Source organism: Acomys minous, assembly GCF_964271855.1.
Source record: "Acomys minous genome assembly, contig: scaffold_23, whole genome shotgun sequence".
NCBI lineage: Eukaryota > Metazoa > Chordata > Mammalia > Rodentia > Muridae > Acomys > Acomys minous.
In genome coordinates, this window is record NW_028182182.1 from 1,302,184 (window position 1) to 1,327,109 (window position 24,926).

Below are 24,926 nucleotides of genomic sequence, written 5' to 3' on the forward strand. Positions count from 1 at the left end.
ATGCATCTCAGAAGTGTGCAACTTGTTCCCTGAGTTTGAAAACATCGAGAAACGTTCGTTTATGCTAGCGCTGTGCTTCTAGACATGTATTTGCTGAACGGTGAAAGCGCACAGTAAAGCACTTTTCTCCCAGCAAATACACTGTTTCTAAGGAAATGGGAACACACTGAGGAGACACTTGTGGGAGCTACTGTGACTAAAATGAGCTTCCCTACGCACAGGGAAGCAAGAGAAATGCTGATTTCATCAAGCCCAGTTACATACTCAGAATCTTTACTACTGCGCAAATAGGCATGTCTCTTTAGGCAAAAAACTCATTTCTGACAACGTTGCCCAAATGCATCTCAGAAGTGTGCAACTTGTTCCCTGAGTTAGAAAACGTCGAGAAACGGTCGTTTCTGCTAGCGCTGTGCTTCTATACATGTATTTGCTGAACGGTGAAAGCGCACAGTAAAGCACTTTTCTCCCAGCAAATACACTGTTTCTAAGGAAATGGGAACACACTGAGGAGAAACTTGTGGGAGCTAATGTGACTAATAGTGAGCTTCCCTACACATAGGGAAGCAAGAGAAATGCTGATGTCATCAAGCCCAGTTACATACTCAGAATCTGTACTACTGCGCAAATAGGCATGTCTCTGTAGGCAAAAAACTCATTTCTGACAAAGTTGCCCAAATGCATCTCAGAAGTGTGCAACTTGTTCCCTGAGTTAGAAAATGTCGAGAAACTTTCGTTTCTGCTAGCGCTGTGCTTCTACACATGTATTTGCTGAACGGTGAAAGCGCACAGTAATGCACTTTTCTCCCAGCAAATACACTGTTTCTAAGGTACTGGAAACACACTGAGGAGACACTTGTGGGAGCTACTGTGACTAAAACTGAGCTTCCCTACGCACAGGGAAGCAAGAGAAATGCTGATTTCATCAAGCCCAGTTACATACTCAGAATCTGTACTACTGCGCAAATAGGCATGTCTCTTTAGGCAGAAAACTCATTTCTGACAAAGTTGCCCAAATGCATCTCAGAAGTGTGCAACTTGTTCCCTGAGTTAGAAAACGTCGAGAAACGTTCGTTTCTGCTAGCGCTGTGCTTCTACACATGTATTTGCTGAACGGTGAAAGCGCACAGTAATGCACTTTTCTCCCAGCAAATACACTGTGTCTAAGGAAATCGGAACACACTGAGGAGACACTTGTGGGAGCTACTGTGACTAAAACTGAGCTTCCCTACGCACAGGGAAGCAAGAGAATGCTGATTTCATCAAGCCCAGTTACATACTCAGAATCTGTACTACTGCGCAAATAGGCATGTCTCTTTAGGCAAAAAACTCATTTCTGACAAAGTTGCCCAAATGCATCTCAGAAGTGTGCAACTTGTTCCCTGAGTTAGAAAACGTCGAGAAACGGTCGTTTCTGCTAGCGCTGTGCTTCTACACATGTATTTGCTGAACGGTGAAAGCGCACAGTAATGCACTTTTCTCCCAGCAAATACACTGTTTCTAAGGAAATGGGAACACACTGGGGAGACACTTGTGGGAGCTACTGTGACTAAAACTGAGCTTCCCTACGTACAGGGAAGCAAGAGAATGCTGATTTCATCAAGCCCAGTTACATACTCAGAATCTGTACTACTGCGCAAATAGGCATGTCTCTGTACGCAAAAAACTCATTTCTGACAAAGTTGCCCAAATGCATCTCAGAAGTGTGCAACTTGTTCCCTGAGATAGAAAACATCGAGAAACGTTCGTTTATGCTAGCGCTGTGCTTCTAGACATGTATTTGCTGAACGGTGAAAGCGCACAGTAATGCACTTTTCTCCCAGCAAATACACTGTTTCTAAGGAAATGGGAACACACTGAGGAGACACTTGTGGGAGCTACTGTGATTAAACTGAGCTTCCCTACGCACAGGGAAGCATGAGAAATGCTGATTTCATCAAGCCCAGTTACATACACAGAATCTGTACTACTGCGCAAATAGGCATGTCTCTGTAGGCAAAAAACTCATTTCTGACAAAGTTACCCAAATGCATCTCAGAAGTGTGCCACTTGTTCCCTGAGTTAGAAAACGTCGAGAAGCGGTCGTTTCAGCTAGCGCTGTGCTTCTACACATGTATTTGCTGAACGGTGAAAGCGCACAGTAATGCACTTTTCTCCCAGCAAATACACTGTTTCTAAGGAAACGGGAACACACTGAGGAGACACTTGTGGGAGCTACTGTGACTAAAACTGAGCTTCCCTACGCACAGGGAAGCAAGAGAAATGCTGATTTCATCAAGCCCGTTACATACTCAGAATCTGTACTACTGCGCAAATAGGCATGTCTCTGTAGGCAAAAAACTCATTTCTGACAAAGTTGCCCAAATGCATCTCAGAAGTGTGCCACTTGTTCCCTGAGTTAGAAAACGTCGAGAAGCGGTCATTTCAGCTAGCGCTGTGCTTCTACACATGTATTTGCTGAACGGTGAAAGCGCACAGTAATGCACTTTTCTCCCAGCAAATACACTGTTTCTAAGGAAATGGGAACACACTAAGGAGACACTTGTGGGAGCTACTGTGACTAAAACTGAGCTTCCCTACGCACAGGGAAGCAAGAGAATGCTGATTTCATCAAGCCCAGTTACCTACTCAGAATCTGTACTACTGCGCAAATAGGCATGTCTCTTTAGGCAAAAAACTCATTTCTGACAAAGTTGCCCAAATTCATCTCAGAAGTGTGCAACTTGTTCCCTGAGTTTGAAAACGTCGAGAAACGGTCGTTTCTGCTAGCGCTGTGCTTCTACACATGTATTTGCTGAACGGTGAAAGCGCACAGTAATGCACTTTTCTCCCAGCAAATACACTGTTTCTAAGGAAATGGGAACACACTGAGGAGACACTTGTGGGAGCTACTGTGACTAAAACTGAGCTTCCCTACGCACAGGGAAGCAAGAGAAATGCTGATTTCATCAAGCCCAGTTACATACTCAGAATCTGTACTACTGCGCAAATAGGCATGTCTCTGTAGGCAAAAAACTCATTTCTCACAAAGTTGCCCAAATGCATCTCAGAAGTGTGCAACTTGTTCCCTGAGTTAGAAAACGTCGAGAAACGGTCGTTTCTGCTAGCGCTGTGCTTCTACACATGTATTTGCTGAACGGTGAAAGCGCACAGTAATGCACTTTTCTCCCAGCAAATACACTGTTTCTAAGGAAATGGGAACACACTGAGGAGACACTTGTGGGAGCTACTGTGACTAAAACTGAGCTTCCCTACGCACAGGGAAGCAACAGAAATGCTGATTTCATCCAGCCCAGTTACATACTCAGAATCTGTACTACTGCGCAAATAGGCATGTCTCTTCAGGCAAAAAACTCATTTCTGACAAAGTTGCCCAAATGCATCTCAGAAGTGTGCAACTTGTGCCCTGAGTTAGAAAATGTCGAGAAACGGTCATTTCTGCTAGCGCTGTGCTTCTACACATGTATTTGCTGAACGGTGAAAGCGCACAGTAATGCACTTTTCTCCCAGCAAATACACTGTTTCTAAGGAAATGGGAACACACTGAGGAGATACTTGTGGGAGCTACTGTGACTAAAACTGAGCTTCCCTACACACAGGGAAGCAAGAGAAATGCTGATTTCATCAAGCCCAGTTACATACTCAGAATCTGTACTACTGCGCAAATAGGCATGTCTCTTCAGGCAAAAAACTCATTTCTGACAAAGTTGCCCAAATGCATCTCAGAAGTGTGCAACTTGTGCCCTGAGTTAGAAAATGTCGAGAAACGTTCGTTTCTGCTAGCGCTGTGCTTCTACACATGTATTTGCTGAACGGTGAAAGCGCACAGTAATGCACTTTTCTCCCAGCAAATACACTGTTTCTAAGGAAATGGGAACACACTGAGGAGACACTTGTGGGAGCTACTGTGACTAAAACTGAGCTTCCCTACGCACAGGGAAGCAAGAGAAATGCTGATTTCATCAAGCCAAGTTACATACTCAGAATCTGTACTACTGCGCAAATAGGCATGTCTCTGTAGGCAAAAAACTCATTTTTGAGAAAGTTACCGAAATGCATCTCAGAAGTGTGCAACTTGTTCCCTGAGTTCGAAAACGTCGAGAAACGTTCGTTTCTGCTAGCGCTGTGCTTCTACACATGTTTTTGCTGAACGGTGAAAGCGCACAGTAATGCACTTTTCTCCCAGCAAATACACTGTTTCTAAGGAAATGGGAACACACTGAGGAGACACTTGTGGGAGCTACTGTGACTAAAACGGAGCTTCCCTACGCACAGGGAAGCAAGAGAAATGCTGATTTCATCAAGCCCAGTTACATACTCAGAATCTTTACTACTGCGCAAATAGGCATGTCTCTTTAGGCAAAAAACTCATTTCTGACAACGTTGCCCAAATGCATCTCAGAAGTGTGCAACTTGTTCCCCGAGTTAGAAAACGTCGAGAAACGGTCGTTTCTGCTAGCGCTGTGCTTCTATACATGTATTTGCTGAACGGTGAAAGCGCACAGTAAAGCACTTTTCTCCCAGCAAATACACTGTTTCTAAGGAAATGGGAACACACTGAGGAGACACTTGTGGGAGCTACTGTGACAAAAACTGAGCTTCCCTACGCACAGGGAAGCAAGAGAAATGCTGATTTCATCAAGCCCAGTTACATACTCAGAATCTGTACTACTGCGCAAATAGGCATGTCTCTTCAGGCAAAAAACTCATTTCTGACAAAGTTGCCCAAATGCATCTCAGAAGTGTGCAACTTGTGCCCTGAGTTAGAAAATGTCGAGAAACGGTCATTTCTGCTAGCGCTGTGCTTCTACACATGTATTTGCTGAACGGTGAAAGCGCACAGTAATGCACTTTTCTCCCATCAAATACACTGTTTCTAAGGAAATGGGAACACACTGAGGAGACACTTGTGGGAGCTACTGTGACTAAAACTGAGCTTCCCTACGACAGGGAAGCAAGAGAAATGCTGATTTCATCAAGCCCAGTTACATACTCAGAATCTGTACTACTGCGCAAATAGGCATGTCTCTTTAGGCAAAAAACTCATTTCTGACAACGTTGCCCAAATGCATCTCAGAAGTATGCAACTTGTTCCCCGAGTTAGAAAACGTCGAGAAACGGTCGTTTCTGCTAGCGCTGTGCTTCTACACATGTATTTGCTGAATGGTGAAAGCGCACAGTGATGCACTTTTCTCCCAGCAAATACACTGTTTCTAAGGAAATGGGAACACACTGAGGAGACACTTGTGGGAGCTACTGTGATTAAAACTGAGCTTCCCTACGCAGAGGGAAGCAAGAGAAATGCTGATTTCATCAAGCCCAGTTACATACTCAGAATCCGTCCTACTGTGCAAATAGGCATGTCTCTGTAGGCAAAAATCTCATTTCTGACAAAGTTGCCCAAATGCATCTCAGAAGTGTGCAACTTGTTCCCTGAGTTAGAAAACGTCGAGAAACGGTCGTTTCTGCTAGCGCTGTGCTTCTATACATGTATTTGCTGAACGGTGAAAGCGCACAGTAAAGCACTTTTCTCCCAGCAAATACACTGTTTCTAAGGAAATGGGAACACACTGAGGAGACACTTGTGGGAGCTAATGTGACTAATAGTGAGCTTCCCTACACACAGGGAAGCAAGAGAAATGCTGATGTCATCAAGCCCAGTTACATACTCAGAATCTGTACTACTGCGCAAATAGGCATGTCTCTGTAGGCAAAAAACTCATTTCTGACAAAGTTGCCCAAATGCATCTCAGAAGTGTGCAACTTGTTCCCTGAGTTAGAAAATGTCGAGAAACTTTCGTTTCTGCTAGCGCTGTGCTTCTACACATGTATTTGCTGAACGGTGAAAGCACCCATTAATGCACTTTTCTCCCAGCAAATACACTGTTTCTAAGGAACTGGAAACACACTGAGGAGACACTTGTGGGAGATACTGTGACTAAAACTGAGCTTCCCTACGCACAGGGAAGCAAGAGAAATGCTGATTTCATCAAGCCCAGTTACATACTCAGAATCTGTACTACTGCGCAAATAGGCATGTCTCTTTAGGCAAAAAACTCATTTCTGACAAAGTTGCCCAAATGCATCTCAGAAGTGTGCAACTTGTTCCCTGAGTTAGAAAATGTCGAGAAACTTTCGTTTCTGCTAGCGCTGTGCTTCTAAACATGTATTTGCTGAACGGTGAAAGCACCCATTAATGCACTTTTCTCCCAGCAAATACACTGTTTCTAAGGAACTGGAAACACACTGAGGAGACACTTGTGGGAGATACTGTGACTAAAACTGAGCTTCCCTACGCACAGGGAAGCAAGAGAAATGCTGATTTCATCAAGCCCAGTTACATACTCAGAATCTGTACTACTGCGCAAATAGGCATGTCTCTTTAGGCAAAAAACTCATTTCTGACAAAGTTGCCCAAATGCATCTCAGAAGTGTGCAACTTGTTCCCTGAGTTAGAAAACGTCGAGAAACGTTCGTTTCTGCTAGCGCTGTGCTTCTACACATGTATTTGCTGAACGGTGAAAGCGCACAGTAATGCACTTTTCTCCCAGCAAATACACTGTGTCTAAGGAAATGGGAACACACTGAGGAGACACTTGTGGGAGCTACTGTGACTAAAACTGAGCTTCCCTACGCACAGGGAAGCAAGAGAATGCTGATTTCATCAAGCCCAGTTACCTACTCAGAATCTGTACTACTGCGCAAATAGGTATGTCTCTTTAGGCAAAAAACTCATTTCTGACAAAGTTGCCCAAATGCATCTCAGAAGTGTGCAACTTGTTCCCTGAGTTAGAAAACGTCGAGAAACGGTCGTTTCTGCTAGCGCTATGCTTCTACACATGTATTTGCTGAACGGTGAAAGCGCACAGTAATGCACTTTTCTCCCAGCAAATACACTGTTTCTAAGGAAATGGGAACACACTGAGGAGACACTTGTGGGAGCTACTGTGACTAAAACTGAGCTTCCCTACGTACAGGGAAGCAAGAGAATTCTGATTTCATCAAGCCCAGTTACATACTCAGAATCTGTAGTACTGCGCAAATAGGCATGTCTCTGTAGGCAAAAAACTCATTTCTGACAATGTTGCCCAAATGCATCTCAGAAGTGTGCAACTTGTTCCCTGAGTTAGAAAACATCGAGAAACATTCGTTTCTGCTAGCGCTGTGCTTCTAGACATGTATTTGCTGAACGGTGAAAGCGCACAGTAATGCACTTTTCTCCCAGCAAATACACTGTTTCTAAGGAAATGGGAACACACTGAGGAGACACTTGTGGAAGCTACTGTGATTAAACTGAGCTTCCCTACGCACAGGGAAGCATGAGAAATGCTGATTTCATCAAGCCCAGTTACATACACAGAATCTGTACTACTGCGCAAATAGGCATGTCTCTGTAGGCAAAAAACTCATTTCTGACAAAGTTGCCCAAATGCATCTCAGAAGTTTGCCACTTGTTCCCTGAGTTAGAAAACGTCGAGAAGCGGTCGTTTCAGCTAGCGCTGTGCTTCTACACATGTATTTGCTGAACGGTGAAAGCGCACAGTAATGCACTTTTCTCCCAGCAAATACACTGTGTCTAAGGAAATGGGAACACACTGAGGAGACACTTGTGGGAGCTACTGTGACTAAAACTGAGCTTCCCTACGCACAGGGAAGCAGGAGAAATGCTGATTTCATCAAGCCCAGTTACATACTCAGAATCTGTACTACTGCGCAAATCGGCATGTCTCTGTAGGCAAAAAACTCATTTCTGACAAAGTTGCCCAAATGCATCTCAGAAGTGTGCAACTTGTTCCCTGAGTTAGAAAATGTCGAGAAACTTTCGTTTCTGCTAGCGCTGTGCTTCTACACATGTATTTGCTGAACGGTGAAAGCACACAGTAATGCACTTTTCTCCCAGCAAATACACTGTTTCTAAGGAACTGGAAACACACTGAGGAGACACTTGTGGGAGATACTGTGACTAAAACTGAGCTTCCCTACGCACAGGGAAGCAAGAGAAATGCTGATTTCATCAAGCCCAGTTACATACTCAGAATCTGTACTACTGCGCAAATAGGCATGTCTCTGTAGGCAAAAAACTCATTTCTGACAAAGTTGCCCAAATGCATCTCAGAAGTGTGCAACTTGTTCCCTGAGTTAGAAAACGTCGAGAAACGTTCGTTTCTGCTAGCGCTGTGCTTCTACACATGTATTTGCTGAACGGTGAAAGCGCACAGTAATGCACTTTTCTCCCAGCAAATACACTGTGTCTAAGGAAATGGGAACACACTGAGGAGACACTTGTGGGAGCTACTGTGACTAAAACTGAGCTTCCCTACGCACAGGGAAGCAAGAGAATGCTGATTTCATCAAGCCCAGTTACCTACTCAGAATCTGTACTACTGCGCAAATAGGTATGTCTCTTTAGGCAAAAAACTCATTTCTGACAAATTTGCCCAAATGCATCTCAGAAGTGTGCAACTTGTTCCCTGAGTTAGAAAACGTCGAGAAACGGTCGTTTCTGCTAGCGCTATGCTTCTACACATGTATTTGCTGAACGGTGAAAGCGCACAGTAATGCACTTTTCTCCCAGCAAATACACTGTTTCTAAGGAAATGGGAACACACTGAGGAGACACTTGTGGGAGCTACTGTGACTAAAACTGAGCTTCCCTACGTACAGGGAAGCAAGAGAATTCTGATTTCATCAAGCCCAGTTACATACTCAGAATCTGTAGTACTGCGCAAATAGGCATGTCTCTGTAGGCAAAAAACTCATTTCTGACAAAGTTGCCCAAATGCATCTCAGAAGTGTTTAACTTGTTCCCTGAGTTAGAAAACATCGAGAAACGTTCGTTTCTGCTAGCGCTGTGCTTCTAGACATGTATTTGCTGAACGGTGAAAGCGCACAGTAATGCACTTTTCTCCCAGCAAATACACTGTTTCTAAGGAAATGGGAACACACTGAGGAGACACTTGTGGAAGCTACTGTGATTAAACTGAGCTTCCCTACGCACAGGGAAGCATGAGAAATGCTGATTTCATCAAGCCCAGTTACATACACAGAATCTGTACTACTGCGCAAATAGGCATGTCTCTGTAGGCAAAAAACTCATTTCTGACAAAGTTGCCCAAATGCATCTCAGAAGTTTGCCACTTGTTCCCTGAGTTAGAAAACGTCGAGAAGCGGTCGTTTCAGCTAGCGCTGTGCTTCTACACATGTATTTGCTGAACGGTGAAAGCGCACAGTAATGCACTTTTCTCCCAGCAAATACACTGTTTCTAAGGAAATGGGAACACACTGAGGAGACACTTGTGGGAGCTACTGTGACTAAAACTGAGCTTCCCTACGCACAGGGAAGCAGGAGAAATGCTGATTTCATCAAGCCCAGTTACATACTCAGAATCTGTACTACTGAGCAAATAGGCATGTCTCTGTAGGCAAAAAACTCATTTCTGACAAAGTTGCCCAAATGCATCTCAGAAGTGTGCAACTTGTTCCCTGAGTTAGAAAACGTCGAGAAACGGTCGTTTCAGCTAGCGCTGTGCTTCTACACATGTATTTGCTGAACGGTGAAAGCGCACAGTAATGCACTTTTCTCCCAGCAAATACACTGTTTCTAAGGAAATGGGAACACACTGAGGAGACACTTGTGGGAGCTACTGTGACTAAAACTGAGCTTCCCTACGTACAGGGAAGCAAGAGAATGCTGATTTCATCAAGCCCAGTTACATACTCAGAATCTGTACTACTGCGCAAATAGGCATGTCTCTGTAGGCAAAAAACTCATTTCTGACAAAGTTGCCCAAATGCATCTCAGAAGTGTGCAACTTGTTTCCTGAGTTAGAAAACATCGAGAAACGTTCGTTTATGCTAGCGCTGTGCTTCTAGACATGTATTTGCTGAACGGTGAAAGCGCACAGTAATGCACTTTTCTCCCAGCAAATACACTGTTTCTAAGGAAATGGGAACACACTGAGGAGACACTTGTGGGAGCTACTGTGACTAAACTGAGCTTCCCTACGCACAGGGAAGCATGAGAAATGCTGATTTCAGCAAGCCCAGTTACATACACAGAATCTGTACTACTGCGCAAATAGGCATGTCTCTGTAGGCAAAAAACTCATTTCTGACAAAGTTGCCCAAATGCATCTCAGAAGTGTGCCACTTGTTCCCTGAGTTAGAAAACGTCGAGAAGCGGTCGTTTCAGCTAGCGCTGTGCTTCTACACATGTATTTGCTGAACGGTGAAAGCGCACAGTAATGCACTTTTCTCTCAGCAAATACACTGTTTCTAAGGAAATGGGAACACACTGAGGAGACACTTGTGGGAGCTACTGTGACTAAAACTGAGCTTCCCTGTGCACAAGGAAGCAGGAGAAATGCTGATTTCATCAAGCCCAGTTACATACTCAGAATCTGTACTACTGCGCAAATAGGCATGTCTCTGTAGGCAAAAAACTCATTTCTGACAAAGTTGCCCAAATGCATCTCAGAAGTGTGCAACTTGTTCCCTGAGTTAGAAAACGTCGAGAAACGGTCGTTTCTGCTAGCGCTGTGCTTCTACACATGTATTTGCTGAACGGTGAAAGCGCACAGTAATGCACTTTTCTCCCAGCAAATACACTGTTTCTAAGGAACTGGGAACATACTGAGGAGACACTTGTGGGAGCTACTGTGACTAAAACTGAGCTTCCCTACGCACACGGAAGCTAGAGAAATGCTGATTTCATCAAGACCAGTTACATACTCAGAATCTGTACTACTGCGCAAATAGGCATTTCTCTGTAGGCAAAAAACTCATTTTTGACAAAGATGCCCAAATGCATCTCAGAAGTGTGCCACTTGTTCCCTGAGTTAGAAAACGTCGAGAAGCGGTCGTTTCAGCTAGCGCTGTGCTTCTACACATGTATTTGCTGAACGGTGAAAGCGCACAGTAATGCACTTTTCTCCCAGCAAATACACTGTTTCTATGGAAATGGGAACACACTGATGAGATACTTGTGGGAGCTACTGTGACTAAAACTGAGCTTCCCTATGCACAGGGAAGCAAGAGAAATGCTGATTTCATCAAGCCCAGTTACATACTCAGAATCTGTACTACTGCGCAAATAGGCATGTCTCTGTAGGCAAAAAACTCATTTGTGACAAAGTTGCCCAAATGCATCTCAGAGTGTGCAACTTGTTCCCTGAGTTAGAAAACGTCGAGAAACGGTCGTTTCTGCTAGCGCTGTGCTTCTACACATGTATTTGCTGAACGGTGAAAGCGCACAGTAATGCACTTTTCTCCCAGCAAATACACTGTTTCTAAGGAAATGGGAACACACTGAGGAGACACTTGTGGGAGCTACTGTGACTAAAACTGAGCTTCCCTACGAACAGGGAAGCAAGAGAAATGCTGATTTCATCAAGCCCAGTTACATACTCAGAGTCTGTACTACTGCGCAAATAGGCATGTCTCTGTAGGCAAAAAACTCATTTCTGACAAAGTTGCCCAAATGCATCTCAGAAGTGTGCAACTTGTTCCCTGAGTTAGAAAACGTCGAGAAACGTTCGTTTCTGCTAGCGCTGTGCTTCTACACATGTATTTGCTGAACGGTGAAAGCGCACAGTAATGCACTTTTCTCCCAGCAAATACACTGTTTCTAAGGAAATGGGAACACACTGAGGAGACACTTGTGGGAGCTACTGTGACTAAAACTGAGCTTCCCTATGCACAGGGAAGCAGGAGATATGCTGATTTCATCAAGCCCAGTTACATACTCAGAATCTGTACTACTGCGCAAATAGGCATGTCTCTGTAGGCAAAAAACTCATTTCTGACAAAGTTGCCCAAATGCATCTCAGAAGTGTGCAACTTGTTCCCTGAGTTAGAAAACGTCGAGAAACGGTCGTTTCTGCTAGCGCTGTGCTTCTACACATGTATTTGCTGAACGGTGAAAGCGCACAGTAATGCACTTTTCTCCCAGCAAATACACTGTTTCTAAGGAACTGGGAACACACTGAGGAGACACTTGTGGGAGCTACTGTGACTAAAACTGAGCTTCCCTACGCACACGGAAGCTAGAGAAATGTTGATTTCATCAAGCCCAGTTACCTACTCAGAATCTGTACTACTGCGCAAATAGGCATTTCTCTGTAGGCAAAAAAACTCATTTCTGACAAAGTTGCCCAAATGCATCTCAGAAGTGTGCAACTTTTTCCCTGAGTTAGAAAACGTCGAGAAACGGTCGTTTCTGCTATCGCTGTGCTTCTACACATGTATTTGCTGAACGGTGAAAGCACACAGTAATGCACTTTTCTAACAGCAAATACACTGTTTCTAAGGAAATGGGAACACACTGAGGAGACACTTGTGGGAGCTACTGTGACTAAAACTGAGCTTCCCTACGAACAGGGAAGCAAGAGAAATGCTGATTTCATCCACCCAATTACATACTCAGAATCTGTACTACTGCGCAAATAGGCATGTCTCTTTAGGCAAAAAACTCATTTCTGACAAAGTTGCCCAAATGCATCTCAGAAGTGTGCATCTTCTTCCCTGAGTTAGAAAACATCGAGAAACGGTCGTTTCTGCTAGCGCTGTGCTTCTACACATGTATTTGCTGAACGGTGAAAGCGCACAGTAATGCACTTTTCTCCCAGCAAATACATTGTTTCTAAGGAAATGGGAACACACTGAGGAGACACTTGTGGGAGCTACTGTGACTAAAACTGAGCTTCCCTACGCACAGGGAAGCAAGAGAAATGCTGATTTCATCAAGCCCAGTTACATACTCAGAATCTGTACTACTGCGCAAATAGGCATGTCTCTGTAGGCAAAAAACTCATTTCTGACAAAGTTGCCCAAATGCATCTCAGAAGTGTGCAACCTGTTCCCTGAGTTAGAAAACGTCGAGAAACGTTCTTTTCTGCTACCGCTGTGCTTCTACACATGTATTTGCTGAATGGTGAAAGCGCACAGTAATGCACTTTTCTCCCAGCAAATACACTGCTTCTAAGGAACTGGTAACACAATGAGGAGACACTTGTGGGAGCTACTGTGACTGAAACTGAGCTTCCCTACGCACAGGGAAGCAAGAGAAATGCTGATTTCATCAAGCCCAGTTACATACTCAGAATCTGTACTACTACGCAAATAGGCATGTCTCTGTAGGCAAAAAACTCATTTTTGAGAAAGTTACCAAAATGCATCTCAGAAGTGTGCAACTTGTTCCCTGAGTTAGAAAACGTCGAGAAACGGTCGTTTCTGCTAGCGCTGTGCTTCTACACATGTATTTGCTGAACGGTGAAAGCGCACAGTAATGCACTTTTCTCCCAGCAAATACACTGTTTCTAAGGAAATGGGAACACTCTGAGGAGACACTTGTGGGAGCTACTGTGACTAAAACTGAGCTTCCCTACGCACAGGGAAGCAAGAGAAATGCTGATTTCATCAAGCCCAGTTACATACTCAGAATCTGTACTACTGCTCAAATAGGAATGTCTCTTCAGGCAAAAAACTCATTTCTGACAAAGTTGCCCAAATGCATCTCAGAACTGTGCAACTTGTGCCCTGAGTTAGAAAATGTCGAGAAACGGTCATTTCTGCTAGCTCTGTGCTTCTACACATGTATTTGCTGAACGGTGAAAGCACACAGTAATGCACTTTTCTCCCAGCAAATACACTGTTTCTAAGGAAATGGGAACACACTGAGGAGACACTTGTGGGAGCTACTGTGACTAAAACTGAGCTTCCCTACGCACAGGGAAGCAAGAGAAATGCTGATTTCATCAAGCCCAGTTACATACTCAGAATCTGTACTACTGGGCAAATAGGCATGTCTCTTTAGGCAAAAAACTCATTTCTGACAACGTTGCCCAAATGCATCTCAGAAGTGTGCAACTTGTTCCCTGAGTTAGAAAACGTCGAGAAACGGTCGTTTCTGCTAGCGCTGTGCTTCTACACATGTATTTGCTGAATGGTGAAAGCGCACAGTGATGCACTTTTCTCCCAGCAAATACACTGTTTCTAAGGAAATGGGAACACACTGAGGAGACACTTGTGGGAGCTACTGTGACTAAAACTGAGCTTCCTACGCACAGGGAAGCAAGAGAAATGCTGATTTCATCAAGCCCAGTTACATACTCAGAATCTGTCCTACTGCGCAAATAGGCATGTCTCTGTAGGCAAAAAACTCATTTCTGACAAAGTTGCCCAAATGCATCTCAGAAGTGTGCAACTTGTTCCCTGAGTTAGAAAACGTCGAGAAACGGTCGTTTCAGCTAGCGCTGTGCTTCTACACATGTATTTGCTGAACGGTGAAAGCGCACAGTAATGCACTTTTCTCCCAGCAAATACACTGTTTCTAAGGAAATGGGAACACACTGAGGAGACACTTGTGGGAGCTACTGTGACTAAAACTGAGCTTCCCTACGAACAGGGAAGCAAGACAAATGCTGATTTCATCAAGCCCAGTTACATACTCAGAATCTGTACTACTGCGCAAATAGGCATGTCTCTGTAGGCAAAAAACTCATTTCTGACAAAGTTGCCCAAATGCATCTCAGAAGTGTGCAACTTGTTCCCTGAGTTAGAAAACGTCGAGAAACGTTCGTTTCTGCTAGCGCTGTGCTTCTACACATGTATTTGCTGAACGGTGAAAGCGCACAGTAATGCACTTTTCTCCCAGCAAATACACTGTTTCTAAGGAAATGGGAACACACTGAGGAGACACTTGTGGGAGCTACTGTGACTAAAACTGAGCTTCCCTACGCACAGGGAAGCAGGAGTTATGCTGATTTCATCAAGCCCAGTTACATACTCAGAATCTGTACTACTGCGCAAATAGGCATGTCTCTGTAGGCAAAAAACTCATTTCTGACAAAGTTGCCCAAATGCATCTCAGAAGTGTGCAACTTGTTCCCTGAGTTAGAAAACGTCGAGAAACGGTCGTTTCTGCTAGCGCTGTGCTTCTACACATGTATTTGCTGAACGGTGAAAGCGCACAGTAATGCACTTTTCTCCCAGCAAATACACTGTTTCTAAGGAACTGGGAACACACTGAGGAGACACTTGTGGGAGCTACTGTGACTAAAACTGAGCTTCCCTACGCACACGGAAGCTAGAGAAATGTTGATTTCATCAAGCCCAGTTACCTACTCAGAATCTGTACTACTGCGCAAATAGGCATTTCTCTGTAGGCAAAAAAACTCATTTCTGACAAAGTTGCCCAAATGCATCTCAGAAGTGTGCAACTTTTTCCCTGAGTTAGAAAACGTCGAGAAACGGTCGTTTCTGCTATCGCTGTGCTTCTACACATGTATTTGCTGAACGGTGAAAGCACACAGTAATGCACTTTTCTAACAGCAAATACACTGTTTCTAAGGAAATGGGAACACACTGAGGAGACACTTGTGGGAGCTACTGTGACTAAAACTGAGCTTCCCTACGCACAGGGAAGCAAGAGAAATGCTGATTTCATCCACCCAATTACATACTCAGAATCTGTACTACTGCGCAAATAGGCATGTCTCTTTAGGCAAAAAACTCATTTCTGACAAAGTTGCCCAAATGCATCTCAGAAGTGTGCATCTTCTTCCCTGAGTTAGAAAACATCGAGAAACGGTCGTTTCTGCTAGCGCTGTGCTTCTACACATGTATTTGCTGAACGGTGAAAGCGCACAGTAATGCACTTTTCTCCCAGCAAATACATTGTTTCTAAGGAAATGGGAACACACTGAGGAGACACTTGTGGGAGCTACTGTGACTAAAACTGAGCTTCCCTACGCACAGGGAAGCAAGAGAAATGCTGATTTCATCAAGCCCAGTTACATACTCAGAATCTGTACTACTGCGCAAATAGGCATGTCTCTGTAGGCAAAAAACTCATTTCTGACAAAGTTGCCCAAATGCATCTCAGAAGTGTGCAACCTGTTCCCTGAGTTAGAAAACGTCGAGAAACGTTCTTTTCTGCTACCGCTGTGCTTCTACACATGTATTTGCTGAATGGTGAAAGCGCACAGTAATGCACTTTTCTCCCAGCAAATACACTGTTTCTAAGGAACTGGTAACACAATGAGGAGACACTTGTGGGAGCTACTGTGACTGAAACTGAGCTTCCCTACGCACAGGGAAGCAAGAGAAATGCTGATTTCATCAAGCCCAGTTACATACTCAGAATCTGTACTACTACGCAAATAGGCATGTCTCTGTAGGCAAAAAACTCATTTTTGAGAAAGTTACCAAAATGCATCTCAGAAGTGTGCAACTTGTTCCCTGAGTTAGAAAACGTCGAGAAACGGTCGTTTCTGCTAGCGCTGTGCTTCTACACATGTATTTGCTGAACGGTGAAAGCGCACAGTAATGCACTTTTCTCCCAGCAAATACACTGTTTCTAAGGAAATGGGAACACTCTGAGGAGACACTTGTGGGAGCTACTGTGACTAAAACTGAGCTTCCCTACGCACAGGGAAGCAAGAGAAATGCTGATTTCATCAAGCCCAGTTACATACTCAGAATCTGTACTACTGCTCAAATAGGCATGTCTCTTCAGGCAAAAAACTCATTTCTGACAAAGTTGCCCAAATGCATCTCAGAACTGTGCAACTTGTGCCCTGAGTTAGAAAATGTCGAGAAACGGTCATTTCTGCTAGCTCTGTGCTTCTACACATGTATTTGCTGAACGGTGAAAGCACACAGTAATGCACTTTTCTCCCAGCAAATACACTGTTTCTAAGGAAATGGGAACACACTGAGGAGACACTTGTGGGAGCTACTGTGACTAAAACTGAGCTTCCCTACGCACAGGGAAGCAAGAGAAATGCTGATTTCATCAAGCCCAGTTACATACTCAGAATCTGTACTACTGGGCAAATAGGCATGTCTCTTTAGGCAAAAAACTCATTTCTGACAACGTTGCCCAAATGCATCTCAGAAGTGTGCAACTTGTTCCCTGAGTTAGAAAACGTCGAGAAACGGTCGTTTCTGCTAGCGCTGTGCTTCTACACATGTATTTGCTGAATGGTGAAAGCGCACAGTGATGCACTTTTCTCCCAGCAAATACACTGTTTCTAAGGAAATGGGAACACACTGAGGAGACACTTGTGGGAGCTACTGTGACTAAAACTGAGCTTCCTACGCACAGGGAAGCAAGAGAAATGCTGATTTCATCAAGCCCAGTTACATACTCAGAATCTGTCCTACTGCGCAAATAGGCATGTCTCTGTAGGCAAAAAACTCATTTCTGACAAAGTTGCCCAAATGCATCTCAGAAGTGTGCAACTTGTTCCCTGAGTTAGAAAACGTCGAGAAACGGTCGTTTCAGCTAGCGCTGTGCTTCTACACATGTATTTGCTGAACGGTGAAAGCGCACAGTAATGCACTTTTCTCCCAGCAAATACACTGTTTCTAAGGAAATGGGAACACACTGAGGAGACACTTGTGGGAGCTACTGTGACTAAAACTGAGCTTCCCTACGCACAGGGAAGCAAGAGAAATGCTGATTTCATCAAGCCCAGTTACATACTCAGAATCTGTACTACTGCGCAAATAGGCATGTCTCTGTAGGCAAAAAACTCATTTCTGACAAAGTTGCCCAAATGCATCTCAGAAGTGTGCAACTTGTTCCCTGAGTTAGAAAACGTCGAGAAACGTTCGTTTCTGCTAGCGCTGTGCTTCTACACATGTATTTGCTGAACGGTGAAAGCGCACAGTAATGCACTTTTCTCCCAGTAAATACACTGTTTCTAAAGAAATGGGAACACACTGAGGAGACACTTGTGGGAGCTACTGTGACTAAAACTGAGCTTCCCTACGTACAGGGAAGCAAGAGAATGCTGATTTCATCAAGCCCAGTTACATACTCAGAATCTGTACTACTGCGCAAATAGGCATGTCTCTGTAGGCAAAAAACTCATTTCTGACAAAGTTGCCCAAATGCATCTCAGAAGTGTGCAACTTGTTCCCTGAGTTAGAAAACATCGAGAAACGTTCGTTTATGCTAGCGCTGTGCTTCTAGACATGTATTTGCTGAACGGTGAAAGCGCACAGTAATGCACATTTCTCCCAGCAAATACACTGTTTCTAAGGAAATGGGAACACACTGAGGAGACACTTGTGGGAGCTACTGTGATTAAACTGAGCTTCCCTACGCACAGGGAAGCATGAGAAATGCTGATTTCATCAAGCCCAGTTACATACACAGAATCTGTACTACTGCGCAAATAGGCATGTCTCTGTAGGCAAAAAACTCATTTCTGACAAAGTTGCCCAAATGCATCTCAGAAGTGTGCAACTTGTTCCCTGAGTTAGAAAACATCGAGAAACGTTCGTTTATGCTAGCGCTGTGCTTCTACACATGTATTTGCTGAACGGTGAAAGCGCACAGTAATGCACTTTTCTCCCAGCAAATACACTGTTTCTAAGGAAATGGGAACACACTGAGGAGACACTTGTGGGAGCTACTGTGATTAAACTGAGCTTCCCTACGCACAGGGAAGCATGAGAAATGCTGATTTCATCAAGCCCAGTTACATACACAGAATCTGTACTACTGCGCAAATAGGCATGTCTCTGTAGGCAAAAAACTCATTTCTGACAAAGTTGCCCAAATGCATCTCAGAAGTGTGCCACTTGTTCCCTGAGTTAGAAAACGTCGAGAAGCGGTCGGTTCAGCTAGCGCTGTGCTTCTACACATGTATTTGCTGAACGGTGAAAGCGCACAGTAATGCACTTTTCTCCCAGCAAATACACTGTTTCTAAGGAAATGGGAACACACTGAGGAGACACTTGTGGGAGCTACTGTGACTAAAAGTGTGCTTCCCTACGCACAGGGAAGCAAGAGAAATGCTGATTTCATCAAGCCCAGTTACATACTCAGAATCTGTACTACTGCGCAAATAAGCATGTCTCTGTAGGCAAAAAACTCATTTCTGACAAAGTTGCCCAAATGCATCTCAGAAGTGTGCCACTTGTTCCCTGAGTTAGAAAACGTCGAGAAACGGTCGTTTCTGCTAGCGCTCTGCTTCTACACATGTATTTGCTGAACGGTGAAAGCGCACAGTAATGCACTTTTCTCCCAGCAAATACACTGTTTCGAAGGAAATGGGAACACACTGAGGAGACACTTGTGGGAGCTACTGTGACTAAAACTGAGCTTCCCTACGCACAGGGAAGCAAGAGAAATGCTGATTTCATCAAGCCCAGTTACATACTCAGAATCTGTACTACTGCGCAAATAGGCATGTCTCTTTAGGCAAAAAACTCATTTCTGACAAAGTTGCCCAAATGCATCTCAGAAGTGTGCAACTTGTTCCCTGAGTTAGAAAACGTCGAGAAACGTTCGTTTCTGCTAGCGCTGTGCTTCTACACATGTATTTGCTGAACGGTGAAAGCGCACAGTAATGCACTTTTCTCCCAGCAAATACACTGTTTCTAAGGAACAGGGAACACACTGAGGAGACACTTGTGGGAGCTACTGTGACTAAAACTGAGCTTCCCTACGCACAGGGAAGCAAGAGAAATGCTGATTTCATCAAGCCCAGTTACATACTCAGAATCTGTACTACTGCGCAAATAGGCATGTCTCTGTAGGCAAAAAACTCATTTCTGACAAAGTTGCCCAAATGCATCTCAGAAGTGTGCAACTTGTTCCCTGAGTTAGAAAACGTCGAGAAACGGTCGTTTCTGCTAGCGCTGTGCTTCTACACATGTATTTGCTGAACGGTGAAAGCGCACAGTAATGCACGTTTCTCCCAGCAAATACACTGTTTCTAAGGAAATGGGAACACACTGAGGAGACACTTGTGGGAGCTACTGTGACTAAAACTGAGCTTCCCTACGCACAGGGAAGCAAGAGAAATGCTGATTTCATCAAGCCCAGTTACATACTCAGAATCTGTCCTACTGCGCAAATAGGCATGTCTCTGTAGGCAAAAAACTCATTTCTGACAAAGTTGCCCAAATGCATCTCAGAAGTGTGCAACTTGTTCCCTGAGTTAGAAAACGTCGAGAAACGGTCGTTTCAGCTAGCGCTGTGCTTCTACACATGTATTTGCTGAACGGTGAAAGCACACAGTAATGCACTTTTCTCCCAGCAAATACACTGTTTCTAAGGAAATGGGAACACACTGAGGAGACACTTGTGGGAGCTACTGTGACTAAAACTGAGCTTCCCTACGCACAGGGAAGCAAGAGAAATGCTGATTTCATCAAGCCCAGTTACATACTCAGAATCTGTACTACTGCGCAAATAGGCATGTCTCTGTAGGCAAAAAACTCATTTCTGACAAAGTTTCCCAAATGCATCTCAGAAGTGTGCAACTTGTTCCCTGAGTTAGAAAACGTCGAGAAACGTTCGTTTCTGCTAGCGCTGTGCTTCTACACATGTATTTGCTGAACGGTGAAAGCGCACAGTAATGCACTTTTCTCCCAGTAAATACACTGTTTCTAAGGAAATGGGAACACACTGAGGAGACACTTGTGGGAGCTACTGTGACTAAAACTGAGCTTCCCTACGTACAGGGAAGCAAGAGAATGCTGATTTCATCAAGCCCAGTTACATACTCAGAATCTGTACTACTGCGCAAATAGGCATGTCTCTGTAGGCAAAAAACTCATTTCTGACAAAGTTGCCCAAATGCATCTCAGAAGTGTGCAACTTGTTCCCTGAGTTAGAAAACATCGAGAAACGTTCGTTTATGCTAGCGCTGTGCTTCTAGACATGTATTTGCTGAACGGTGAAAGCGCACAGTAATGCACATTTCTCCCAGCAAATACACTGTTTCTAAGGAAATGGGAACACACTGAGGAGACACTTGTGGGAGCTACTGTGATTAAACTGAGCTTCCCTACGCACAGGGAAGCATGAGAAATGCTGATTTCATCAAGCCCAGTTACATACACAGAATCTGTACTACTGCGCAAATAGGCATGTCTCTGTAGGCAAAAAACTCATTTCTGACAAAGTTGCCCAAATGCATCTCAGAAGTGTGCAACTTGTTCCCTGAGTTAGAAAAGATCGAGAAACGTTCGTTTATGCTAGCGCTGTGCTTCTACACATGTATTTGCTGAACGGTGAAAGCGCACAGTAATGCACTTTTCTCCCAGCAAATACACTGTTTCTAAGGAAATGGGAACACACTGAGGAGACACTTGTGGGAGCTACTGTGATTAAACTGAGCTTCCCTACGCACAGGGAAGCATGAGAAATGCTGATTTCATCAAGCCCAGTTACATACACAGAATCTGTACTACTGCGCAAATAGGCATGTCTCTGTAGGCAAAAAACTCATTTCTGACAAAGTTGCCCAAATGCATCTCAGAAGTGTGCCACTTGTTCCCTGAGTTAGAAAACGTCGAGAAGCGGTCGGTTCAGCTAGCGCTGTGCTTCTACACATGTATTTGCTGAACGGTGAAAGCGCACAGTAATGCACTTTTCTCCCAGCAAATACACTGTTTCTAAGGAAATGGGAACACACTGAGGAGACACTTGTGGGAGCTACTGTGACTAAAAGTGTGCTTCCCTACGCACAGGGAAGCAAGAGAAATGCTGATTTCATCAAGCCCAGTTACATACTCAGAATCTGTACTACTGCGCAAATAAGCATGTCTCTGTAGGCAAAAAACTCATTTCTGACAAAGTTGCCCAAATGCATCTCAGAAGTGTGCCACTTGTTCCCTGAGTTAGAAAACGTCGAGAAACGGTCGTTTCAGCTAGCGCTGTGCTTCTACACATGTATTTGCTGAACGGTGAAAGCGCACAGTAATGCACTTTTCTCCCAGCAAATACACTGTTTCTGAGGAAATGGGAACACACTGAGGAGACACTTGTGGGAGCTACTGTGACTAAAACTGAGCTTCCCTACGCACAGGGAAGCAAGAGAAATGCTGATTTCATCAAGCCCAGTTACATACTCAGAATCTGTACTACTGCGCAAATAGGCATGTCTCTTTAGGCAAAAAACTCATTTCTGACAAAGTTGCCCAAATGCATCTCAGAAGTGTGCAACTTGTTCCCTGAGTTAGAAAACGTCGAGAAACGTTCGTTTCTGCTAGCGCTGTGCTTCTACACATGTATTTGCTGAACGGTGAAAGCGCACAGTAATGCACTTTTCTCCCAGCAAATACACTGTTTCTAAGGAACAGGGAACACACTGAGGAGACACTTGTGGGAGCTACTGTGACTAAAACTGAGCTTCCCTACGCACAGGGAAGCAAGAGAAATGCTGATTTCATCAAGCCCAGTTACATACTCAGAATCTGTACTACTGCGCAAATAGGCATGTCTCTGTAGGCAAAAAACTCATTTCTGACAAAGTTGCCCAAATGCATCTCAGAAGTGTGCAACTTGTTCCCTGAGTTAGAAAACGCTGAGAAACGGTCGTTTCTGCTACCTCTGTGCTTCTACACATGTATTTGCTGAACGGTGAAAGCGCACAGTAATGCACTTTTCTCCCAGCAAATACACTGTTTCTAAATATATGGGAACACAGTGAGGAGACACTTGTGGGAGCTACTGTGACTAAAACTGAGCTTCCCTACGCACAGGGAAGCAAGAGAAATGCTGATTTCATCAAACCGAGTTACATACTCAGAATCTGTACTACTGCGCAAATAGGCATGTCTCTGTAGGCAAAAAACTCATTTCTGACAAAGTTGCCCAAATGCATCTCAGAAGTGTGCAACTTGTTCCCTGAGTTAGAAAACGTCGAGAAAGGTCGTTTCTGCTACCGCTGTGCTTCTACACATGTATTTGCTGAACGGTGAAAGAGCACAGTAATGCACTTTTCTCCCAGCAAATACACTGTTTCTAAGGAAATGGGAACACACTGAGGAGACACTTGTGGGAGCTACTGTGACTAAAACTGAGCTTCCCTACGCACAGGGAAGCAAGAGAAATGCTGATTTCATCAAGCCCAGTTACATACTCAGAATCTGTACTACTGCGCAAATAGGCATGTCTCTGTAGGCAAAAAACTCATTTCTGACAAAGTTGCCCAAATGCATCTCAGAAGTGTGCAACTTGTCCCCTGAGTTAGAATACATCGAGAAACGGTCGTTTCTGCTAGCGCTGTGCTTCTACACATGTATTTGCTGAACGGTGAAAGCACACAGTAATGCACTTTTCTCCCAGCAAATACACTGTTTCTAAGGAAATGGGAACACACTGAGGAGACACTTGTGGGAGCTACTGTGACTAAAAGTGAGCTTCCCTACGCACAGGGAAGCAAGAGAAATGCTGATGTCATCAAGCCCAGTTACATACTCAGAATCTGTACTACTGCGCAAATAGGCATGTCTCTGTAGGCAAAAAACTCATTTCTGACAAAGTTGCCCAAATGCATCTCAGAAGTGTGCAACTTGTTCCCTGAGTTAGAAAACGTCGAGAAACGTTCGTTTCTGCTAGCGCTGTGCTTCTACACATGTATTTGCTGAACGGTGAAAGTGCACAGTAATGCACTTTTCTCCCAGCAAATACACTGTTTCTAAGGAACAGAAACACACTGAGGAGACACTTGTGGGAGCTACTATGACTAAAACTGAGCTTCCCTACGCACAGGGAAGCAAGAGAAATGCTGATTTCATCAAGCCCAGTTACATACTCAGAATCTGTACTACTGCGCAAATAGGCATGTCTCTTTAGGCAAAAAACTCATTTCTGACAAAGTTGCCCAAATGCATCTCAGAAGTGTGCAACTTGTTCCCTGAGTTAGAAAACGTCGAGAAACAGTCGTTTCTGCTAGCGCTGTGCTTCTACACATGTATTTGCTGAACGGTGAAAGCGCACAGTAATGCACGTTTCTCCCAGCAAATACACTGTTTCTAAGGAAATGGGAACACACTGAGGAGACACTTGTGGGAGCTACTGTGACTAAAACTGAGCTTCCCTACGCACAGGGAAGCAAGAGAATGCTGATTTCATCAAACCCAGTTACATACTCAGAATCTGTACTACTGCGCAAATAGGCAAGTCTCTGTAGGCAAAAAACTCATTTCTGACAAAGTTGCCCAAATGCATCTCAGAAGTGTGCCACTTGTTCCCTGAGTTAGAAAACGTCGAGAAACGGTCGTTTCAGCTAGCACTGTGCTTCTACACATGTATTTGCTGAACGGTGAAAGCGCACAGTAATGCACTTTTCTCCCAACAAATACACTGTTTCTAAGGAAATGGGAACACACTAAGGAGACACTTGTGGGAGCTACTGTGACTAAAACTGAGCTTCCCTACGCACAGGGAAGCAAGAGAAATGCTGATTTCATCAAGCCCAGTTACATACTCAGAATCTGTACTACTGCGCAAATAGGCATGTCTCTTTAGGCAAAAAACTCATTTCTGACAAAGTTGCCCAAATGCATCTCAGAAGTGTGCCACTTGTTCCCTGAGTTAGAAAACGTCGAGAAACGGTCGTTTCAGCTAGCGCTGTGCTTCTACACATGTATTTGCTGAACGGTGAAAGCACACAGTAATGCACTTTTCTCCCAGCAAATACATTGTTTCTAAGGAACTGGGAACACACTGAGGAGACACTTGTGGGAGCTACTGTGACTAAAACTGAGCTTCCCTACGCAAAGGGAAGCAAGAGAAATGCTGATTTCATCAAGCCCAGTTACATACTCAGAATCTGTACTACTGCGCAAATAGGCATGTCTCTGTAGACAAAAAAATATTTTTGAGAAAGTTACCCAAATGCATCTCAGAAGTGTGCAACTTGTTCCCTGAGTTAGAAAACGTCGAGAATCGGTCGTTTCTGCTAGCGCTGTGCTTCTACACATGTATTTGCTGAATGGTGAAAGTGCACAGTAATGCACTTTTCTCCCAGCAAATACACTGTTTCTAAGGAACTGGGAACACACTGAGGAGACACTTCTGGGAGCTACTGTGACTAAAACTGAGCTTCCCTACGCACAGGGAAGCAAGAGAAATGCTGATTTCATCAAGCCCAGTTACATACTCAGAATCTGTACTA